Source organism: Bos indicus x Bos taurus, chromosome 9 (assembly GCF_003369695.1).
Source record: "Bos indicus x Bos taurus breed Angus x Brahman F1 hybrid chromosome 9, Bos_hybrid_MaternalHap_v2.0, whole genome shotgun sequence".
Taxonomy (NCBI): domain Eukaryota; kingdom Metazoa; phylum Chordata; class Mammalia; order Artiodactyla; family Bovidae; genus Bos; species Bos indicus x Bos taurus.
In genome coordinates, this window is record NC_040084.1 from 93,527,695 (window position 1) to 93,546,623 (window position 18,929).

Sequence of the window (18,929 nt, forward strand, 5' to 3'; positions counted from 1 at the left end):
ACCTGGAGGGGTTCCCTTCTCTCCTGCCCAGAAGGTGGGTCTGCTTATCTCAACCTTCTCTCCCACCCTCCACAGCCTCCAGCTCGCATTCTTTCCCCCTGCCTTTTCTCGGGATTCAGCAGGAGCACAGAACTGATTTCTTCAAGACTTTCTCTGTTTTCCCCTCCCTTTGCCTGAGTGCTCACTTTTTCCCCAACTGTATTGACAAGAGAGCTGTCTTTCACCACGTCTGTGATTCTCTGACACACCCTGAGGTCAAGCAAGCAGGGAATATATTTTTGGTTGATTGACTGAGAGCCTAATATGTAAAAATGTGCCTCGGTAAAACTAAAAAAAAAAAACTGATCATTTAAGTATCAAAGGAGTTCCTATTTGCAGAAATGAAATTATCCATTATATATTCTTTTCTATTGTGATAAAATAGAATAACATAAAATTTACCACTTTAAAGTGTACATTGAGAATATTCACACTGCTGTGCATATATATAGCCATCTCCAGAACTTCTTTCTTCTTTCCAAATCGAAACTCTACCCATGGAACAATAACTCCTCATCTCTTCCCCACCCACAACACATCTGGCTGGGGCTATCTACTTTTTGTCTCGATAAACTTGACTCCTTTAGGTACCTCATCTATGCAGAATTACAGAGTACTTGTCCTTTTGTCTCTGATCCATTCCACTTAGCAACTTCAAGATGACTGCATATCCTTTCAGCTAGCTCCCAGCTTAACTCAAAATTCATTCATTTCTAAATATTTGACAACTGGCATGGGAAGAACAGTGACCACATGGAAAGAAATTAGGACTAAACAGAACAGGTGTGGGCCACAAAAGACCCAAACCCCTACCCCACTTTCAAACTGGAACTCTTGCACGGCTTCTCAAAGACGTATCTCCTTTGGAATATAAGGAACACCAAATCTGAAGATAATGTAGTGGAAGAAACAGTTCTGTGCCCAGCGTGGTATAAATTCTTTATCATCTCATTTAATCTTCAGGACAACTCAGTGAGTCACAACCATATTATCTTCATTTTACAGATGAAGAAACCAAAGCTTTAAGAGGCCAAGTAATTTGCTCCAAATCACAGCCAGTAAATACTGGAGTTGACACTCAAAACACTCACACTGATGTCTATTTGACCCCAGACGCCTCTCCCTTAAACACCCAATGCTTACTCCCCAGGGCCCCACTCCACCTGGAAGAAAGGAAAGCAAGAAAATCAACTCGATAATCCAAAAGTGAGACCTGAAAAGAATGGCTTGTAGTATTTAAGAAAAGCATGCTGAGAAGGTGACTTTAAAACAGGCTGAGTGTATAAATTGTGATCAGACTATTAACGTCTCTTTTAAAGAAAAGAACAAATGTGCTTCAAGGGTAACAGAGGAATCTCATTATTAGATGGGTTATCATAAAGGTTGCGAGTCCCCTTCCCCCAGAGACTGTAGGAGGAGAGGCGGGAACCTGTCGAGATCAGGCTGCCTGGAGGCAAAGAGGTGAACCAGGCAGTCTAGGGGGACTCCCCCAGCATCAGAAGTCCCCGAGGTAATTCTAGTGAAGCTTTTGAGTTCCTGGAAGAAAGGCTTCCTAGAAACCCTAGGTAAGTGTCATAAATATGCATGTGTATTTTATCCTCTGTCATCAATATAGTCCTACTGGGTGGGGTGCATGTTTGACACTTTCAAAATTTAAGGGGCAATGTCCCCTTTGATTGCAGGGCATTCTGCAGTGAACCAACTTTCAAACTAACTCCAACTTCCATTCGAGCAGTGTCTTTTAAATTCAGACTGGTAAGTGTGCCTTGAAGTGAATATTTCACTGAACAGGGAAGATGCTAGCTTTTCATTTTAATGTCCTTACAGCTGGTTCGATATGCATTGCCTCAGAGGCTGAGTTTGTCAAGATATGTAAACAGCAAAACCCAATGTGCTTTTCTGGGAATGACCCGGGCTACTGAGGCAGATTAAGTGTATGGAAGGTGACTCCCAGGACATTTTACACACAGAACTTCTTTACGAGGAAAAATGAAACTGAGAGCATGCGCATTCCCAGAGACAGGACGCATGTAAACACAGCCAGCATTCGCAGGGATAAATCTCTGGTCAGAGATGAGATCTGTTTCTAGAGCAGACACATCACTTCTATCTTACATTCATTCTGCCAAATTCTTTAAGCCTCTATGGCCCATGCTCACTTTCCATTCTTTCTGTGGTTGTAAAGGGATTCCAAGTGAGGTCCACCTCCTTCTACCAACCCTTTAATTTGAGAAGGGAGCTTGTTGGCCACTGCCAGCACATCTGTCTCCTTCTCGGGTCCTCTACCCACCCCAAACCTCCTCATCTGTCAGGGTGAAATCCTCACTGCAGACAACGTTTCAAAACTGCATGCTTCCTACGGCCTCTGAGATAACTTCACCTGAGGCTTTATTCAGAGTCTCATTGTTTAAAAATGATATTTCTTATGTCATAATTATGTAAACGTCTGTGTGGATTCGGACTGATATTTGCTCATCTTTATGCAAAATGGAATTGGCTCCAATGCAGTGCTGTTAGGGTAGGGCAGGGGAGGGGTGGCAAATAATGGAGTAATTTCCATGAATATTGAAATGTGGAAATTCTATCTTCTACAAATGTGGCTATACTGAATCCCGAGCATGAATGTCTTTCTGGCATTTACGGAGCAACTGATGTCAACGATGTACTTCTCATCTTAGAATACTGTCTTTTTCAGGACACATTCATTGTATTGATGAAAGCATAGGAAGCTTTTGAACTATCAGCAGTTTTTTATTAAGAGGAGTCAGAATATATATATATATGGGTGTGTATAATATGTGTGTGTATATATACACACACAACCCCCAAAATTGACCACGCAAGGCAATCCAGTTATTTCAGCTACCTTTTCAATCATGAGGGACAGGGCAGCACCAGGAGAGAAACTAATGATATAGAAATACACAGTGACTATTAAGACGGACAGACGATCAGACAGTTAGGTCATGACCCGGCCATTCTGGGGGATGCCTTCTGTCTTCTCCCAAGAAGACATTAACACATTTACATTCATGTACCACCAAGCTGCTGAATGGCTATCATTTAAGCAGCTGGATTAAATGGGTAAAGATAACCTCCCAGAAATTCACCCCAAAACCAAAACCAAACTTAAAATCCATAGTTAGTGTTCATGGTGGGGATGTAGCCTTGGTTTCTGGGAGACTTCCAGACTTCCAAACTTGATGTTGTCTGTTCTACCATAGCGTCGTGGGTGAGTCATGACAATTACCATACAGAAGAAGGTAACAGGGACAAAAGGGGGCTATAAACTTGGAGGCAACGTTTCCTCTTGAGGTTGAACTATAAAATTGATATCTGCAGACCAAAGAGACATGCAGGGTCTCCTAAAACTAGAGAAAGAAAGACCTGCAGGCTTGTAGGACATGACTGTCAACTGGCTGATGAGGTTAAATATCTAAAGAAAGAATACATCAGTCAGGAGGGATGGACAGTCATGGAAAGATGGAGAAGAAGGAGACTCCCGACTTGACTGAGAGGGGGGAGCTGCCTGGTCCAGACGCCCAACAGCCGTCCCGGGGGCAGGCCAGCTTCTCTGAGAAAGATGACTAGGGTGGGTTCTCAGAGCCCCTCGTTAGGAGTCCATGCTCACCTGCAATCTTCTGATTATAATGCACCTTCCCAGGTCACGAACACATTTCAAAACAATAAATCAGCATTTTGGTCTACACCATCAGCCTTCCTGAGTTGGGTTAATGTGGGTCCATCCCCATGAGACAGAGCCACTGAAAACTGTCTTCCTCCATTTTTCAGTCTTTCCCCATTTCTCAAAACAACGAACGCACATGATCTACAAGAGTAAACATATAAGGCACTGTTGATCACTCTGTATGAATCACTGTGACAACACCACAAGGGCAACAATAAGAATAAAAGTATTCCGTTTGGGGGAGAAATGTCTAGTAAATTCCCCATTTTGTCATCTTACAGGCAGTTTGAATGCGGAGCTGGAATTTTCTATTTTATGTTTATTTTGTCCTTCACAATCCCTGGCCCAGTGCTGGGTGCTTGAGCTTGCAGATAGGTGTTAGTTTATCAAGCGAGTGAAGAGCAGCAGCTGGACGACATATTACCACCACTGCGACTGCATGACGCAAACCAAGCCTCGGACACCAGTGGCCCCCGAGGGGTGGTCCTGACATCCAATCAGAACCCAGGCCGCTGCTGTCCCCAGAGGGCAGACAGCTGGGTCACTCGCTGCGTTTCTCTCAGCCACATACTCTTTGGGCTCCGGCAGAGCATGTGGAGGAGGAGGAATTCCTGGGGATACAGGGGTCTGACGGTGAGCTCACACTTGCTCGCCCTGGACGTCTGCTGAGGTCACTGCTGGTACGTGGCCATCTCTGCGTTTAGATGTGACTGTAAGCGCCACAGTGAGAAAGCATTCAGTTCTCTCTCCCTGTTCACTGGGCGAGAAAAGATTTTTCATTTCATACATCATTTACAACTTGCTGCTGTGATTCTAAAAAACCAGTGGGCTTTATCGAGTTAATGAGCAAGAAAAACATATTTGGTGAGCGTGTTAATTTTTTGAATGTTCTGTGGAGCCCAGGACATTAGGCAACGTGCACAGGGCAGCTGGGCACACCGGGGAGCCCCCGTCCCCTCAGATTCATTCCACTCGGCTATGGGGGCACCTGGCTATTTACTAATAAGTCAGAAAATGGGTCTTAATAGAAACTAAACAGCAAAGGCATCATTCACTTTGCATTCTTTTAAAAAAAAAAAGCGGGGAAAAGACAGGGGTGCGTATAGATTGGGAAGGGGAACGAGGGAAACTTCTGCGATATTGGAAATGTTATATCATATCGTCACTAAATGATGGATACACGAGTGTTTACATACGCTTTTTTTAAAAGCTCAAGCTATATACTTGAGTAGTGCTCCATATTTTTTGCTTTACTGTATGTCTATAATACAACCACATACACACACAAAAAACTTTACCTTGGCTGCTGCTGCTGCTAAGTCGCTTCAGTCGTGTCCGACTCTGTGCGACCCCAGAGACGGCAGCCCACCAGGCTCCCCCATCCCTGGGATTCTCCAGGCAAGAACACTGGAGGGTTGCCATTTCCTTCTCCAATGCATGAAAGTGAAAAGTGAAAGTGAAGTCGCTCAGTCGTGTCCGACTCTTAGCGACCCCATGGACTGCAGCCTACCAGGCTCCTCCATCCATGGGATTCTCCAGGCAAGAGTACTGGAGTGGGGTGCCATTGCCTTCTCCATCACTTTGCATTCTCTGCACCATCTCCACTTGGGAACATTTGGGACCTTGGGCAAAAGTCACCATTAACCTGAGGTTCTCTTCCACCTGCCAGTCTTCACAGCAAGAAAGAGGAACAAGTCAGCGGCTACGAGGACAAATCAGGTCAAAAAAGGGAAGAGAGCTCACTGACCCTCAGAGCTTAGGATCTGTTAAATGATATAAGATGATCTGTCTAAAGAATGATGTAGTAATGAAGGTGAAAGCCCACACACTTGGATGAAAGGGCTTTGTCAAAGGACCAGGATAAGACAGTGAAATAAGTCTTAATTTACCAGAGGATCCTTTTAGAGCTCTTATTCTTATCTATCAAAATCTCTGATACTCCAGCCTAGTTAAATACATCTCAGAATTAATCTGCCTGTAAAACCACTGGACCAAGAGCATCACATCACATTTTACAGTTTCTCTTTGAGTTTCACCTTAAGCTGGACATTTAAGACTGATCCCCAGCAAGTTCACGGCACTGACAAAACGCATAGCCAGAACCAACAGGGCATGTATGTATTTTTCTCATCTCTTTCCACACATGGTAGATGAGTAGACTTGGGTCTTATTAAAGAGGGGGAGACATTTGAGCTATCCACTATTCAGTGGAAACACAAAACGACAGCTGCCACTTCACGGCTTAGAACATTCAGCATAAAATCGACAAAGAGTAGGGACAATATTTTAGTGTTATTCAATTCATTTAAAGACAGTCAACTTCTGGACCCCCACCTATCGCAAAGATAGCCAGTCATAAACACATACATGCACACGCGCATGCACACACACAGTTCACAACTCCCAAAGAGCCTGAAAGTGGCAGGTGGCAGGTGGCAGGGAAGACAGAAACTGGCTGTTTTCTAGATAAGACAAAATGCAAAACAGTGTATTTCAGAAAAGACATAAAAGAAGTATCACTATTTGGGAGAGGAACATATTTGTGTTTTGTTGGAAAATAGAAATAAAGAAACGGTTTTGTACTCCGATATTTCATGGCATCTTGTATTCTCTTTTGCTGTGACTGTGATAAACCTCTACTTAACCAGACACCCAGTTTGCAGTAACTGAGACCACAGCCAAGCCGTTATCTCGGGAGGACTGGGACTCACTCACACCCTAAGAGGGGCTCTATCTCTGATGCCTGGTAAATGGTTAGGAATGTCAGTAAGAATAACTTTTTGCAAATAATTTTTGGAGAAACGGGAAGAAGAGGGTTGAGAATGCAGCCAGGGTGAACGAGGCCAAGGAGAGTGGGCTCTCGGCACAACACTTCTGTGTGTGTGTGTGTTTTCAGATTTATTTTTAATTGGAGGATAATTGCTTTACAGTATTGTGTTGGCTTCTGCCACACAACAATGTGAATCAGCCGTAAGCACACACGCATCCCCACCCTCCTGAGCCTCCCTCCCCATCCCCCCTCCAGGCTGTCACAGAGCACCCAGCTGAGCTCCCCGTGTTATATGGCGACTTCCCATTGGTCGTCTGTTTCACATACAGTGACGACGTTTCAGTGCTACTCTGTCCATTTCCCCCACCCTCTCCTCCTCCGCTGTGCCCACAAGTCTGTTGTCTCTGTCTGCATCTCTATTCCTGCCCTGCACATAGGTTCATTGGTACCATTTTTCTAGATTCCATATATATGCATTAATATACAATATTTGTTCTCTTTCTGACTTACTTCATTCTGTAAATAGGCTCTAGGTTCATTCACCTCACTAGAATGACTTAAATGAGCTCCTTTTTATGGCTGAGTATTATCTCATTGTATGTATATACTACAACTTCCTTACCCATTCATCTATCAGTGGACATCTAGGTTGCTTCCATGTCCCCGCTATTGTAAATTGTGCTACAGTGAACACTGGGGTACATGTGTCTTCTTCAATTAAGATTTTCTCAGGGTATACGCCCAGTAGTGGGATTGCTGGGTCACACGGTAGTTTTATTCTTAGTTTTTTAAGAAATCTCCACACTGTTCTCCATAGTGTCTGCATTAATTTACATTCCCAACAAGAGTGTGTGCATGGTTTTAAATGCTCTCCTCGGATGTCCCCCAGAGTAGGAAGGACCACCCCACTCTCCCTGCATTATCCCACATCCCCTCACTCCACAGGCTGTACCAGAGGCAGATGGGTCCAAGAGTCCGCCCTATACGTGGACCCAAAGGGACACACTACATGTCCTGCAGCACAACCCTCACTCAGGCACAAAACAACTCCCCATCTAAACCTTAGACTCACTCTTTTCAGCCCAGAGAAATAGAAGCTGCAGATCTAAAGTATAAAAGTAAGGCCTGGCCAGGCCACTCTAAAGGAAACCTCAAAATTCCCAACTAAACTCACATAGGTGGGGAGAAACAGTAGTAAATCAGAGAGGGAAGACCCAGGCAAGAGAACGCTGCCCAGAGCTGACCTGGGTGGGGAAAGAATATTCTGGTAAGGCTAGAAGAGGGCCTGCCTCCTTCTCACTGGAGCACTGGTTGGAAAGGTCACCTAGTTCAACAACCATGAGGCCACCCAGCTCTCAGTTAACCCCCATGGTGAGACCCCTGTGGGTCACAGACTCATGTAGTCCCCTTCCCTTGAGTGCAAGTGGAACCTGGAATGTCTTTCTGGCCCACAGAGAAGAGCAGAAGTGACTGGATAGTCCTTCCTGTGATTATGTCACATCCTACCTCCATTCTAGCCAAGGGAATGAGATTCTCTTCATTGGCTTGGTAGGCAGAATGATCACCCCTACCCCAGCAAAGATGGCATGCTCTAATTCCAGAACTCACTGGGTAACAAAAGAGACTCAGCAGATGTGATTAAGATTACAGACTTCTAAGGAGATTACTCTGGATTATGTGAGTGGGCTCAATCTCATCATATAAACGATTAAAAACACAGAAATTTCTCTGGCGGGAGTCAGAGAAGTGCTGCAGTAGAGAGGCAGGTGAGATGTGGCCAACAGGAAGCTAGAGAGGCTCCCAGAGTCAAAGGATTTAAGGCACTGTTGCTGGTTCTGAGACGTAGGGGCCAAGTACAAGGACCAGAGAAAGGTCTCTAGGAGCCGAAGGTGGCCCCCAGTTGACAGCCAGCAAGGAAATGGGCTACGGTCCTACAACCACAAGGAACCGAATCCTGCTAACAACCAGAGTGAGCTTAGAAGCAGCTACTTCCCCAAAACCTCCAGAAAGGATCACAGCCCTTGTGATCACATCTTGTGGGACCCAAAGTAGAGAAACCAGTTGATTCCAACTGTGCCCAGACCTCTGCAGAGCGGCAAGCATAAAGTAATACACTGGTGTTGTTTTAAGCCACTACCTCTGTGGTAATTTGCTGCAGCAGCAATAAGGACTGCAGACTGGCCTTGAGGAAGTACGCTTCCATGCTGTCAGAGCACCTAGGAAGGAGCTGACAGTGTCACCAACGGACAGAAAACGGGACCCACACCAAGAGCAACTGAATTCTGCTAACTACCACGTGAACTTGAATGAGGACTCTCAAGTTCCAGACAGAAACTGGCCTCACCTATATTATGACTGCTGCCTTATGAGACCCCAAGCAGAGGACCCAGTTAAGCTGTGCCCAGATCCTGACTGATGAAAACCATCCGATGATAAACGTACTAAGCTTCTTGCTCCTTGGTTACACAGGTGTTGGGAACTAACACACCCTCTTCCAAAACTGTGGGTTTATGCTTCTTCTGGACCACCTCAGCCCAACACCTACACCAACAGTTTCTAATTCAGGATTGAGGCCAGTGCAGAGACTGGTACATAACATATTAGAGTTTAGGATACAGATCTAACGTGACTGGCACCTATAACATGCAAATATAGACTTTCTTATTTCCACCAGAATTAAAATCAGATGCCTCTAAGATGGAAGACCACACTCTGCTCTTTCCCATTAACCACGGTATCACCCTACCTTCCAAAGGTGACATGGGCTCTATGATGAGGACACAAAGAATCGTTAATTCCTTTTTTACCAAGCCATGTAGGAATATTAATCTATCACTTTATTTCAAACATTGTTCTCTACAGTATTTTGTCCAGCTTGCCAACACTAACATGCGGAACTCTTTTGTGTTTAAGTGATAGAAACTCCGATTCAAACAGGCTTGAAACATAAAAAGGGAAAGACTGGAAAGTCGGGTGCAGGCAGGGCTGCAGCCATGGTCTCTCTCCAGGTGAGTTCTCCTCTGAGTTTGTGTTTTTCCCCAGCTGGCTCCTCCCTTGTGGCAAGATGTCAGCCAGTAGCTCAAGAATTCACCCTCCTTTCACCCCAGAGGTGGCAACACAAGTTCAGGGCCTGACTCTCACTGGCTCATTTAGGCGTGTCAATCCTGGACAATCACCATGAAGAAGAGAGGGTTTGCCAATGGCCAAAAGCCAGGGGTATAAGGTGAGTGGGTCCCTTCCCATCCCTGCAGACTGAGACCAGGGAGTGGGTGCTTTCCTTGAATAAAAATTAGGGAGCAGCATCAAAAGAAGGACGGCAAACGTCAAGTGGGCAAAAGCTCTCTGTTTGGTGAGCCACCTTACTTCCCAACTATGACGCTAACTGGCATTGGGCAATTTTCAAGCACCCAATGAAGTTTCTAGGAGAAAAGCTATCCTACCACAAGGGCATCCATCCATATATGTTTTCTGGACTATGCCGTGTCCTAGAAGGTCCCTTCCATCTTTACAGTCTGTGATTCTAATCTAATTGGAGCCTAATTGGAAAACCTGTCTAGTCTCCCAACACAAATGTTTTTAAAATTATTCTGGGGGGCTTCCCTGATTTCCAGTGGTTAAGACTTCATCTTCCAGTGCCAGGGGTGCAGCTTCGATCCCTGGTCAGGGAGCTAAGATACCACATATGCCTGGTGGCCAAAAATCCAAAACACAAAACAGAAGCGATATTGTAACAAATTCAATAATGACCTTTAAAATGGCCCACATTAAAAAAATTTTTTTTTTTTTAAATCAGTAAAATGAAATTATTTTTGAAAGGAACATTCACCTGACTAACTGAACAACCAGCCCCGTGACTCCCTAGGTGCCCCTCCTGGGTCAGCCCCTCGCCTTCTCTACGTTCAGTCATCTGTCCCTTGGTCCACTGCTATGAACACTCAGACATGGGCTCTCTGGATGTCCCTGTAAAGGGAGGGACGTGCCAGGCGGCGGGGCAGGGCGCTGAGCCTGCACTTTCTCTGCTCCCCAAACTTTGTTTTTCAAAAGCCAGTTTCTTCAAACAAAGCAGTTACGAGTCCTGAGTCAGTTGAAGTATAAAAACAAAGATACTTCTGAGTTTTCTAAACACACACTAAAAGAAAGGTTGTTTTTTTAACTTTCAAAAAAAAGCAATGAATTCTTTTGGTGTTCAAATACAGCCCAGCAGAATTTAGCTACAACTTTCCCCTGAGTGCTATTTTATGACTGAGACCAGGCACCAAAATTTTTTCATGTGAAAGGATTTTTTTCTTTCAAGAAAGAAAAAGACACAGTTGGAAGAAAATGAATAAAAGAGCTAAACAGGAAAGCGCTCCCAACCATGGAAGTGCCTGATGTTAGGATTACCAGCAAATGAATTGTTCAGACCTTCCCTTCGAATGTCATTTTTGGATCCAGATGATAATTTTAGCAGAAATCACTCAGACTTCCTTGAGGTAGAACCGTCATTAAATCTTTAACCCATTTCAGAGATGCACTGTACTGTTCTGTTCTTAGTGCCCTGTGTCTTCTTTCGCATAATCTGAGAGGAACCCTTAATCTCCCTGCAAGGGTGCCATATGTATTATTTTCTAGTACCTATGTATAATTATCAGTTATTTTAATAATCAATTTCAGTGGAACGGCAGGATTTGCTTCAGTTGCATTTAAATCCTAATAAAGCTCAATAAGAAGAAAATGAGAAAGAAAGAGAAAATATCGTTCGGAGGATTAACAGAACACTCCAACAAAAGGGACCTTTTTAATTTTCATGACATGATAAAGTGATAGCCTTTTGAATAGACAATTAGGCTCATAAACCTGATACACCAAGGGCTTAATTCACAAACACACGTTGCCACTAATATTATACATTTGCAGAGAGCTGTATGCTTAACAGGATTAGGATGCAGCAAATCATTCATTATTAATGGGAATCCACACTGCCTGGGTCTTCATCCCTAGACAGACCAGTATTTAAATCAAATAGTTTAGCACAATTTCAGGAGCTTAATTCACATAGAGATTGCTCATGGGGAGATCTGGATTTCCTTGCACAGAACGGGAGATCTTTCCTGCCTGCCTCAGCTCCTGCTGCTAGAGGATTTAGATTCTGGAAGCTTTGTGCCTTGCTCTGTCCACCCCAAAATAAGAAATAACCACCTGGCAGGCCCACCTCAGGAGGTCATTTGCTTCCCCAAGGACTGTAATCCGCACCAGATTCCAGGCACACTGCTTGTACTTCTGCTTGGACCGGCAGTTCTGTAAATGGGGGGCACACACCTCAGGGGACTTCAGACCCAACCTGGTGTAGATCAGAGGGAACTCACAGAGTTGTCATTTCAACACCTCTGTCTCAAAGGCACCGTCATCCACGGGAAGGATGCAGAAGACTTCCCTCCTTTGCCTCAAGGAAAAACTGGCTCCACCAGTGAGTACCAATACGATGTAACTTGAGGGAAGGCAACAAAGCAGGTTAGTCATCTTTATTACTGAGTGGCTAACTTGTATCAAGCACAGAGTGACCAAATGCCCCAGATCTGTTGGGACTGAAGCCTTCCCAGGGCAAGGGATTTTTAGGTTTAAACCAGGAAACTTCTGGGCAAGCTGGTCACCCTTGCTGTTCAGTCACTCACTCGTGTCTGACTCTTTGTGACCCCATGGACTGCAGAACTCCAGGCTTTCCTGTCCTTCCCTACCTCCCGGAGTTTGCTCACATTCATGTCCGTTGAGTCAGTGATGCCATCAACCATCTCATCCTGTCACTCCCTTCTCCTTTTGCCTGCAATCTTTCCCAGCATCAGGGTCTAGCACAGCTTTACTCTTGCCCTTATTCCATAATGGAGGTTCACTGTGTCCTAACATTCATGTTCTTCTCAAATGTATGAGAAAGATGCTCCCATTTTGAGATGAAGAAAATCAGCCCCAAAGATGTTAAACAATTTACTCACCCATTTTGAGATGAAGAAAATCAGCCCCAAAGATGTTAAACAATTTACTCAAAGTCACAGCCAGGAGAGCTGGGATTCAATTCCAGATCTCTCTGGAGGCTCTGACGGTCACCTCCAGCTCTGCTTAGGCCACCAAACACCAGCTAAGCTGGAGTGCCGTGCTGCGCCCCAGGGTCACAGGCTCCACCACATGGGCACTTGAGGCTTCCTAGGTCTTAAAGCTTCAGATCACATGAAAACTCAGCAGGCCCTTCAGCAAGGCCAAAGGAAGGGCCAATCCAACCAGCATGTCCCCTCCGGTTCCAGGGCACAGCAGAGACCATCCTTAATCTGGAAGAGCAGGAAACATCAAAACCACCAGGGATATTTTCCCAAATAAAACTCTTTCCTCCACCAGTGGGGGGATTTTGAGTCAATAGGCTTCATGACGTGAGAAGCAGATAAAAGATCCCAAATTCCCCCAGATGGTACACAAAGCCATGAGAATTCCTTCATCCTGCCACCCTGGAACAAGGACTTCATTCTCTACGATAGGTAGCCACTGTGTCTCGTAAATGTGACTGGGGGCGGGCCTAGCAAGCTTCCTTCAGCAGTCAGATAGACCATATTGAAGGCATACTTAGCGGGGAGAAAAAACATCCCAGCTCTGCTACATGACCCTGGATGAATCAGTGAATCTCCTGGGGCATCCACTTCCTGTCTGCAGCGTGGGGAGGATGCTAGCACCTCTCCCGGGAGAGCGGACGTGAAGTGCCGAGCCCACTGACCCACATGTTGGTTCCCATACCCGTTCCTCCACGGCTCCCTGCTCAGCCTTGACCGAGAATCTGAGCAAGCACACTGTTTCATGGGGGAGGAGGTTCCACCCAGGGGACAGACATCAGGGGAACCTGCCCCTTGGCTCAGGCCAGTGTACATCTGTCCATTTTCATTTCACTCTGCATCTCGACTACCTTGGAACAACAGCATCCTTCATAACCTCCTGGGAGTGAGTCCAATGAGAGAGGCTTCGCTGGGTACAACTGAGAGGTGAATCGATCAACTTGAGAAGGAAGACATTAAGTGGCTGATTTCCCTCAGAAAAGGTGTGTTCTCTTTTCAAAAAGAGATTAATCAAAGTTTCTTTCACTAGCAAGAGCACAAACTTCATGAATCAGTAATTATGGGTAACACTGGGTAGTAACAAATATTCAACCTCTAAGATCCAGAATTCTTCAGGTCTGCCATGTCCCAGATGGGACACTTTCTAGTTTGCGGAAGAACACGAGGTTTGATCTGTGTAATTCCCTCTTGAGTCTCCTTTTCAAGTTTCTTGGCCTCTGGAGGTCCTCAGGACTGAGTTCAAGTTCTTCTTTCTCATCCAATGTTTCTTCATTAGAGGATCTCATCCATCCTCATGTGGGGTCTAAACCCAAGCTTCATTTCTGAGGTTCAACAGCCATTCTTGACTTGGAGGTCTACAACCATCTCAAATGCAGCATGCCTGTTATGGGTTTAATTGTGTTCCCCCCACCCACCCACCCTCCCAAAAAAAAGATATAACCCCTAGTACCTCCAAATGGGAGTTGACTGCAGATGTCAGTGACTGAGGAGAGGTCACAGTGGAGGGTGGTGGGCTCCAAATCAACATGACTGGGGTCCCTGTGAGAAGACAGAGATGGGCAGACACAGAGACTCAGGGAGACATCCCAAAGACAGAGGCAGAGGGCGCAGCGATGGTCCACCAGCTACGGAACACCTGCGGCCACCAGGAGCTGGATGGGGTGAAGAGGGGTCCTCCCCGAGAAACTTCAAAGACAGCACAGCCCAGAAGACACGTGGATGCCAGACTTCTTGGCTCCAGAAGATAAATCAAATAAATGAATTGCTTTGCTTTAAGACACCCTGGAGAAGGAAATGGCAACCCACTTCCATCCTGGAGCAAGAAATGCCAACCACTCCAGTATTCTTGCCTGAAGAATCCCATGGACAGAGAAGCCTGGCGGGCTACAGTCTATGGGGTCAAAAAAGTAGGACACGACTGAGCAACTAAGCACACACCCAAGACCCAGTGTGTGGCACTCGGTTCCAGCAGCTCTAGGAAGCTAACACAATGCCTGGCCCAGGATTCCAGTGTCCCCTCAGTAAACAGGGCTTCCTGCATTTGGCTGTACCCATCAGGAGCAATACAGGAGACCTGGGTTCAGTCCCTGGGTAGGGAAGATACCCTGCAGAAGGGAAAGGCTACCCACTCCATTATTCTGGCCTGGAGAATTCCATGGACTGTATAGTCCATGGGGTCACAATGAGTCAGACATGACTGAGTGACTTTCACCTTCATCAGGAGCCTGGGCCACGTCCGGGCCTGGCTGCCTCCCTCGCTGGCGCCCTGTGCATCCAGCCCAGCCCAGCTCTCTGCAATCCTACGTCTCCTCTTGCAGCCCCACCACCTCCACCTGGGGACACAGGCGATGCCTAAGTGCTTCCCATGTCTGCTCTGCCTGCTGTGGCCTCTCCTCCATGGGAGGAGACAGACAGACCCTTCTAAATGCGGGGCACCACCCTGCTTATGAACCCTGGGTAGTTTCCACGGTAGGTCAGATGACATGGGCTGTGGAACCCTGGGTGACGGCTTTGCTGCCCTTTCCAGCTCATCGCCAGTCACCTTGATGGCTAACTGGATAACACTGGCCTTCAGGCCTTCCTTGGAGGGTGGGGGGGTCTCCCTGGGTCACCTCCATTCACCACAGGTCTTGGGCCCAAGCTATTTCCTTACAGAGCCACTCCCCCTCTCAGCCCTCCTGTGAGAATCTCTTCATTTTTCCCTCCTGGCATTTGTCACAGTTCTCAGCCACACATTCATTCGCGTGGGGATTATTTGCTGTTGCTGTTGTGGTTTTTTCATGTCTTTCTCACCCTCACAGCAGGCCCCACATGACCAAGGAGAAAGTCTATTTGTCCTCCTGGTGTTGGCGGAGTGAAGAACAACGCTGGCTCCTCAGAGGTGCTCTATAAATACTGAGGAATTGCCCGTCGTAAACGCCTCTCTCTGCAGCATGACATGGGACAGGGATGCGCTGACTCTCAGGTCAACACGATCAATTGGGCACCAACACGAACTCACCGTGAGAACTCAGAGCTGCCAGGAGACCTGGCGTCACCGACTGCCACCTGTGGGGACACAGCTGGGCCCCTGGTTTCCTGAGTTTCCACAGCTTAGAGCCTGCTCCGGGTCATGGATTCCTGGCTTGGGATACTGCCTGACTGGCTCTTGGCACTTGGCGAAGCTCTTCCTGAAGAGCTTCTGAGGTGATCTGAGGAGACCGACAGCCACCCCTGACCCTGTGCGGGAGGCCCTGGAAGTCTCATGTCACAGGGGAGAACCAAGTTCCCACAACTGGCAGGGCTGGCTCTGCCCTCCTCCCTGCTGGAGAGTCTCTGAGTCCAGCAGAAGAGAGCTGTCAGAGAACTCATTCTGGATAAAGCAGTGAAGACTTGAACCAGACACTGGTCCTACCACACAGGGTGATCGCCAAGCTCTATGAGAACCTCTTCCAGGGTCACAGACCAATTTCTGATAGTGTCATCAGCCGTCACAGGCAGGTAAGCATAACCCTCAGAACAAGAAGAGAAGCAGAGCTGAATGTCTCCTGCCTGCCGGTCATTAGGGCAGTTTCAGCGATCCACTGCAAGTTAGACAAAACACTGGATTCTTTTTTTTCCCATCAAATCTATAAGAAATTTTCATTCCTTCAACCTAGCAAAGAAGAGTATTCTAACGGAGCCAGGGTCTCCACCTCTGAACTGAAGCCACTGCTCTGGTATAGACGGTTCAACACTTGCCTCCCCTCTGCTTTTCCAGGCAGAAGATCCGAATAGACGAAGAAAAGCCAAAGCAAGAACGGGTTGATTTGCCAACTGATTTATCTGTGAAGCACTTGTAGTGATAAGAGCTGCACCTAAGAGCTACTCAGAAACTGGGATGGAGGTCACCGTGGTGACTGGCCTCAGCCTCGTGACGGGCCCAGCACTACAGTTTGGAGACCGAAGGTGGCCACCCCATCGCACGGTGCCTTCCTGTGCGCACCAGGCTGCGGCGGCTCTGAGACGTTTCTCCCTCTGAACAAAAAGCAACTCCAGCCAGAGTCACCAGCTCCCTCCGCACCTCTCAAGTCCAGCATCCCTGCCTCAGCCCCCATCACCATCTCCTGTGTCTGGGTCCCCAGCCTCCTCAACCCCCTCCAAGTCAGAAGGTCTTCCCAAATATAAACCTGACACCTACAATTTCCAAGCCAAACTGCAGCTGAGGCACCTCCTTCAACTCACACGGCTGCCACAGATGTTGAATTTTTAAGGGATGCGGCAGAATTTAACAACTGTCGGCACAGTGCAAACCATGAGTTCAGGCAGTTCTCGTTCTCCTCGTTGAGATCACCCCACACTCTTTCCAAGGACAGCACATCTTTGTGAGTCTGGGTACCCGGGCTGACGTGACAGAAGCAAGCATCTTGCTAAATACCCCAGAGACATGAAAGCGAGGACTCAGCAGATGCTTCTGCATCAAGGTTCACAGAAGCATTATTCACAACAGCCAACAGCGGGCAACAACCCAGACAGAGGAACGTCCACCAACAGAGGAACAGCGGACAAAACGTGGTGCATGCGTACCACAGGATGTTATTCAGCCCTAAACAGGAAGGCAGAACTAGCACACGCCACGACACAGACTAACCTGGAAAGCATCATGTACATGAGACGAGCAAATACAAAAGGACAGACACCGTATGATTCCACTTTTCTGAGGCAGCTGTGTGTTAGTTGCTTGGTTACGTCTGACTCTTTGCGACCCCAAGGACTGCAGCCTGCTAGGCTCCTTTGTCCTTGGCAAGAACACTAGAGTGGGTTGCTATTCCCTTCTCCAGGGGATCTTCCTGACCGAGGGATCGAACCTGGGTCTCCTGCATTGCAGGCAGATTCTTTACCATCTGAGCTGAGGTAGCTAGAGTAGCTAATTTCTTAAGAGTCAGAAAGAATAATGACTGGTCGGGGTTAGTGGAAGGGAAGATTGGGGAGTTAGAGTTTAATGGGTTTGATGGTGGTGGTCGCACAACATTTTGAATGGGCTAATGCCACTAAGTTGTACACTTTGAAACGGTTGCAATGGCACATTTTATGTTTTGTCTGCATGCGCACTGTCGCTCAGACATGGTCAACTCTTTGCAACCCCATGGACTATAGCGCAGTCCGCCAGGCTCCTCTCTCCATGGGATTCTCCAGGCAAGAGTACTGAAGTGAGTTGCCATTTCCTCCTCCAGGGTATCTTCCCCACCCAGGGATCAAACCCACATCTCCTGCATTGGCAGGCAGATTCTTTATCACTAAGCACCTGGGAAACCCTGTGTTTTGTCTATTTTACCACAAAAAAAGTAAAATCTGGCAAAAATAAATATGAAAGAGGAAATAAGGGTGGTGGTGTCCAAAAGGATTCCAAGGTGTGAGAAGCTCTTCCATGCTCAACTAGTAAGAAATTGTGCTTTAAAATGCAATTAAAATTTTTTTCATTCAATTTCTGCATATTAATTTTCAAAAGGCCACTAAGTTGCTAGGGCATAAGTATTTAGTAGGCTGTTTAAATATAACTACTCAGTCAACTGAACTGTTAAATATTCTTTGGGACCGTGAAAAATTACTAAGATACTAGAAAGTCCTGAACCAAGACAGATTCTATGAGGTCCACTCACTCACAGGACCAACCCTGAATTTCATCCACCCCCAATTTACAGGAATTAAAGAGAACAGAAGAACATGCTAAATGATACCACCATGAGCAGGCAGTATATCTAAATTGTGGAGAACACTATAGAACCCAAAATAAATAGCATTCTTCAACAAATATATTGCAGAGAAATACAAGGAGAAATAGAAAGAGAGATGCAAGGGGTACAGACTATAAAATACTTCAGAAATATCAATGATTGTAACATATGAATGTTACTGGATCAAAAAAAACTGTAAGAAACATTTTATACAATTTCCTCATTTATATATAAAGTCAGTTTGTGTATATGTGTGTGTGTGTGTATACATATAGAAGTAAGGAGAAACTTAAGACTGGGTATTTAGTTATTTAGGGCTTCCCTGATGGCTCAGGTGGTAAAGTGTCTGCCCACAATGTGGGAGACCTGGGTTCAATCCCTGGGTTGGGAAGATCCCTTGGAGAAGGAAATAGCAACCCACTCCAGTACTCTTGGAGAACTTCCCTGGGGGCTTAGATGGTAAAGCATGTGCCTGCAGTGCAGAAGACCTGGGTTCAATCCCTGGGTCAGGAATATCCCCTGGAGAAGGAAATGACAACCCACTTCAGTACTCTTGCCTGGAAAATCCCATGGATTGAGGAGCCTGGTAGGCTTCAGTCCATGGGGTCGCAAAGAGTCGGACACGACTGAGCAACTTCACTCACTTATTTAGTTCTTTAGTGTTACTTAGA